The sequence below is a fragment of the Asparagus officinalis genome, chromosome 5 (genome assembly GCF_001876935.1).
Source record: "Asparagus officinalis chromosome 5, Aspof.V1, whole genome shotgun sequence".
Lineage (NCBI taxonomy): Eukaryota > Viridiplantae > Streptophyta > Magnoliopsida > Asparagales > Asparagaceae > Asparagus > Asparagus officinalis.
This window is the reverse complement of record NC_033798.1, coordinates 26,319,799-26,326,073: the sequence shown is the minus strand read 5'-3', so window position 1 is coordinate 26,326,073 and position 6,275 is coordinate 26,319,799. Positions and strand designations below refer to the sequence as shown.

General features: G+C 41.0%; 1 long non-coding RNA gene across 1 annotated transcript; it reads left to right on the top strand.

Moving 5' to 3' along the window:
- On the top strand, positions 1,059-2,445 carry LOC109843429. Its single transcript, XR_002247677.1, has 3 exons — positions 1,059-1,198; positions 1,458-1,566; positions 2,098-2,445. It is a non-coding gene; the product is annotated as an uncharacterized LOC109843429 (long non-coding RNA).

Genomic DNA, 6,275 nt, shown 5'->3' with positions numbered 1-6,275 from the left:
TCAGTCGACCGACATATGTATCGGTCGACTGATCGAGGCTGACTGTTGGTGCACGTTTGTGCACGTTCGTGTTTGGTCGACTGGTGGGCAATCAGTCGACTGATCAAATGTTAGTCGACTGATTCCCATGGGTAGTTGACTAATCCGCTACTTTTGCTTATGATATTTTTCCACGTATGTTTGTTCATAAACACAAAGAACGAGCTGCACGTCGATACACGTTCGTGACCATGGGAGTGCACGAATTGGGTTTGAGTATGCACGGGTCTTTAAGAGTGCGTAGCTTAGTGTTTAGTGTTTGTCACAATAGAGAGTGACGATTTTTTCGACTTCCGATTGTTTTGGATGCTTGAGTGCGTTAGTCCGTGCACCACATGAGAACGCGGGTGAACACTCTGAGTGTGTTAGTTTGTGAACCACATGAGAACTTGGGTGACTACACTCTGTGATGCATCATTGTTTCAGTGGTTGAGTGCGCATGTCCGTGCACCACATGATATAGTGGGTAACTACACTCCCAATGCATTAGTATATGAACTGCATGGTACTACGGACGACTACACTCTATATCGTTGGGATGCCTAGGACTTTGGCGAGCATTGATTATGGATGTGGTCCAGCATTATAGCTTCCATATGTGATGGTTTATACTTTGATGAGGTCCACACAGGATTGTATTTTTTTGTTGTCATTGCACCTACCCGAGGGTAGTGTGATGTACTACGATACAATATATACAACATATTTTTGGATGAGGTGTTGGTGATGTTTTTTTTCTTGTTGATTATTTACATATAAGATTTGGAGTTGATATTTATCAACCCACAATTTGAGATACATGGTATATATATAAGGGTTTTCTTATTTGGATTATTCACTCGACGTACTCATCTCGTGTTGTGAATTTCTAAATCTTAACTCCTCTTAGATTAGGATATATGAATCATATATTTTATTATTAGTATTTTTATACACCTAACCCCCCTCCCTCCTGGGAGCGGTAGAGATGTTCTCGCTAGGGCTTTGACGCTCGTTGTTTTCATCTTTTTCAGTGGACCCATCTCTCAAGCGAATAACGGACGCACCGCAAGCAATTTCGACGATCAAGAGGTTCCCAGTCTTCCATTCGATCTAGGGTTCGTTCACGAGGTTCCCAGTCTTGGGTTCGATCAAGAGGATCATCTCTCGGCATCCTCAGGTACTTTATCAATCTTTTAGTTTTGTTAATTACTCTCATAAACTCATAATTGGACAACTCCTTAATTTAATCTAGTTAATGAAAGTTTTTTTATTTTTTATTTTTTAAAGGAATTGTTGAGCCTATGTCTTATGACAATAAAATGTCATGCTTATAATAGTTTATAGCTTCATTAGCTTGTTCTTTGTCTGGCTGTTTTGGGAGTTTGGTGTGGCATTCTATTCCAACGGTTTTTGAATGTCTCTCTTTCCCCTTGCAGTTATGATTACTATTCATCCTCGGTAATCCCAGTTATTGGGGAGCTAGTAGCTGGTGATCGAGATTCTTACCAGTATTTGGTCAATAGTATCCGACGATTCCCCCCTCAGGTAAGACTAGTTCTTTACATATTCATCTCCTTCTACTTTTGTAGTGAGTTTGATCTCCCATTTGAAACCTCTCTTAAACCAATGTACCAACGAGCACTTACTTCTAGGTGCATGAACATGGTTAGACATAAGTTGTTTTGCTACTTTGGCTTGATTAGTTGTCTGTTTTGCTTTGCATTTTTTTAGTCCCTGCTCATGCAAAGGCACAGATGAAAGTATGTCACCATGACAACATTGTACCATAAGCTTAAAAATGGTTCGATATGTAAATATAAAATCAACATATTATTGACTAGCGGTTATAAATTGTAGAGATACATTCGCGTTCTATAATTAGTCCTGTTTATGCTTAATTGTGACACATAAATTACCGAATCATGTGGGAACTTTATGTTATCTATGATTATATGTGATACCTGAAAGTCCCCATTAACAGGAGAAGAAAATGTAAAAGGCCGCAGACTAGTTGTATTTTCCCATTTTTGTTGAAGCTCTTTCTTCTTTGTCTTGATTATTTTCTTATTTTTGTAGGAGAACTTTGCTCGTATGATTTCTGATGCCGGATTCCAGAAGGTCGAATATTAAAATCTTGTTGGTGGAGTAATCTCCATCCACTCTGGATTGAAATTGTAGTAGCATACTTCAGCTCCTTTGCAATCAGATGGAAATGGGGACATGTTTGGGCTTATGCATCTTTATGAATGTAGGCAGATATTGCCATATTTTTTAGCTTGAATTTTCAATTTAGATGGCTTTTAATGTGTACCAATTAGCACACAATCCTTTTTTGGACATGTATAAGGTGAGATGTTTTTTCTTTTCCCTGAGTGTGTGTGTGTAAGATGTATATGTAGGGTCAAAAAACTGATGTTGGATTGATTCTCATGTTTTAAGAAAACTAGGTTCGATCGCTTGGTACGAAACCCTTACAATCACTCACTCTCTCTATCGATTACAGATGAAGAGAATATTAATTCAGCTTCTCTTTATTTAACGTGGGTTCTTGGTAGCGAAAGGATGCTTCCCTCAATACTTGAGTCGAGATTGCCTCCCGTTGACGATTAGACCAAGATCACTAAAGCTTCTCACGTTCGTTGACCGGCTAGAATCGAGGTTCGAACTCCAGATCCGTGCGAAGAAACTCTGATCTCTGATGCTTCTTGAAGTCCAAGTTTAAAATCTCCAACCCTTTTCTCTATAGCCATCCATGGCTATTTATAGGGTTTAAGCACGTAACTGACATGCTATAATCACGGGTAGAGGGGCGTAACTGCCTCCTCCAAATCAGCACACGCCGTAACGTACTCCCGAAGATTCACCCACGTGGTTGACTAAGTCTTTGGAGATGTTATAGATAAATCTCATGTGAATGACGAACCTCATCTTTAATTGAAACGGGGTTAATCAAATAAGACGAGCCTCGATACGCAGCGAGGTTCGTCCTACCAAGCGACCCTTGTAGTAAACCAGCTTCTTCTGACGAATCCTATCTTCACTGACTTTGTCTGACGACCCTCGTTTTCATTAACGAACTTCGTCTTCGACAGCTGAATTCAACTACGTAGCAAGTCTTGTAAGTTTCTTTTTGACGAGCCTCATCTTCACTAATGAGCTCTACGCCTAGTAATGAGCTTCGAACCTCGTGTCCAATGACGAGCTCCGAACCCTGTATCCACTAGTGAATCTCGAACCTCGTATCCAATGACAAGATTCAAGTCTCAAGATCGGTTTCATTCAATAATGAACTTTGTCTTTTGATGTTGAGTTTCGCTGCGTGGTGACTCTCGTTCTCAAGGTTGATCTTCACTAAACGACAAGCCTCGTCTCTGATTGACACGAAGTTCATTTTTCTAACCATCCTTCTCATATTTTGGAATTTGGTACTTTTGAATGCCTACAAAACCACCTTCAAAGTTTTCAGACTTAAATTGGGTTGTATGTAGTCTGAAACACTTTGAATAGGCATCTTGAACTTGCAGAGTTTATCTGACGAACCTAGTTTCATTATGAACTTCATCTTTGCTACGAAATTCAACATGAATATTACCTCGCAGTTCACTCTGGAGTTCGTCCCTTTATACGAGCCTTGTCAGAATAACAGTCACCTGACAAATGACACCTTGCGGCTTCGTCATCAATATTGCTATGCGCTTTTCCCAGACCTAATGAATGGTTGTTGGTGCTTAGAAATCTCCGTGAATCCCGTCCATAGATCTTGTTAGGGAGAGATTTCATCAAACGATCTCAACCGGATATCGTAACCCTTGATTCGACCTTTTCCTGCCCCTATATATAGGGCATCATCATATGAGGAGTCCTTTCTTCTCTTCGTTGTTTGGACTATCAGCATTCTTCTTCCAAAGTTTTAATTTTTTCTCCTTTGTGAGCTCTTCAAAAGAACTCAATGGCCCCTAAGACCGCTGTAGATTGAAGCAAAAGCAAGGGAAAGAAGGCTGGTGGCTCTTCACATGAACCCGCTGCTCTACCTACTTTCTCAAGTAATAGATCTTAAATGCACAATTTGTGTTCTGGAAGATATCAACCCTGTCTATTTTAGACTTGGGTTTCTTAAGGAAGATGAACAGTTTTCTCTAGACTCATCATAAAGATGACGTCTTTTTTACTTGATGAGGTTCGTCCTCGATGAGGCTCGTCTCGTCTTTTGAGGAATCTTATCTGTAAGTTAAATTTCACATGTCCAACGACGTTGGCTATCTTGACAAGGGTCATCCTCTAGATTCGTTAAACAAAATTCATTTATATGATGAACTTTGTCTTTTCATCGACCACGTTCGTTGGATTGATGAACCTGATTTTCAGGTGATGAACCACGAACTTCGTTTTCACCAACGAACTTTGTTGTACTGACGAGCCTCGATTTCTCTATCGAGATTTGTCGAGTGAATGAAATTTTTTTGGCCAACTAAGTTTGACACTTTGTTGTAACATGAGGTTCATCATTTGAACGAAGTTCGAAGTTCATTACTAGAATGACCTTCGTGTCTTTTGGCTGTGACTACTGCTCGAGACTGACTTTGTTTCGTCTTTTTGTGCAGTTGTATATCCATCTGTTCCACTTCCCCAACATGGTGATCTCGGAGTGGATCGTACTCAAGCGGCTGCAATTCACCCTCATTACTCTGCTCTTGAGGGTATTCATTTATTTGGAGAACGGGAACCAGAAGAAGTGGATCTTCTTTCTGAACTTTCGATCTCCACATTTAGGTGCATGATCACTGATGCTCCCCTAGAGTCTATTAATCATAAACCCATTGTGAAGCATATTCTCTTATTCGGAGACTCTTCAGAGGATCCCAACTTGTTGGATATCGGGACTTATGAATGGCTTAGAATCGTGAATGGGCGAAACTTATTCTTGCCTCGAATGGAACGTGACGTTTCTTTTACTGCTTTAAAGATCGTCTCGGCTCCAAGGAAAATGGACTGGGATTTAACTCTAATGCAAGATGGGGTTATGTGTGGCTACTTTTCCCATAGTGGTGCTAAGATAGATAGCGTTAGCCGTTACATCACCGGATTGTACCCAGGGCTTTTTCAAAAAGAGCTCCCTGTTGGTGAGACTACTGAGGAAGCTGACACTTTTGGTTATACATTCTTTATGCTAACGGGTTAATTCCCTGCTAAATACTTTAGGACTCCTGGCTGGTCTCATTGGAGTCCTACGTAATGGTGCCTCGTATCACTGAATACATCTTGTAGGAGAATCAGGAAGACCTGCAAAGGTTTGGACTTTATGCATCCATCAGGGCAACCCAATTTGGGCTAGTCAATAACTCCCACCAATTCTTTGGTATTTTGGAGTTATATAATCCTACAACCCATACTTTCTTTACCCCTGATGGAGAAATAGGGATTGCTCTTCATGAGATGAAGTCTCCGGGTTGTCGAATGGGAATTATCCGTATGAGGAATACATCCCGGTTAAAAGGGAGTTAGATGCTCTAGAAAAAGAGCAATCCCAGGTGGTAGAGACCTTTTGGGAGTTAATGTATCATTACCACATTTGCATGAATGTGGAAGGACGGCTCAATAAGAGGGGTAAAAGGCTCCTCAGCCATAACATCTGGGCCCGCTATCTCTTTAAGAATTTGGAGCATAAGAATGATCCTGTGGTGCCATTGGGTCCTTGTGATGCAAATGAATTTTCATGACGGCTTCTTGCTCATCCACCCATGCATCGCATATTAGAATCGAATGAACAAGGTTACTCTGCTGGTATCACATTTGAGAGTTATTTCTTTCAAAGTGGGGAGCTAATCTCTTCCAAGGCGTTGCTGGCGGGATATCTTATTTATGGCTTCAACAAGTCATCGTTGTCTCTGGGAGTTTCGACATGCTGCTAATGGAAGTGGTGTTCCCAGCAGTATGTTTAACACATGGCCATTCTTATGCCTTTCTCCCCTCCATGATCGCCCGCATCCATTGTGGATTGCGGAGCTTATGTCATCAATTTTGTCGAGGCAACAAGAAACCAAAGGTAGGGTTGCCCTATACTTATTTTATGGCGTGGGTTGTTCTGCACTGTCCAACCCTTATGAGCACGCCTTCCGCTCGTACGGAGGGTCAAATTGTCCCTTTCATTCAAAGATTGGAGAATTCAGATTGGGAGTACCATTACTTGGCCTTGGTAAGGCGCATTCTCCGTGACCATAAGAGATGGTAATTCAATCAATGTTTTCCTCATTTTC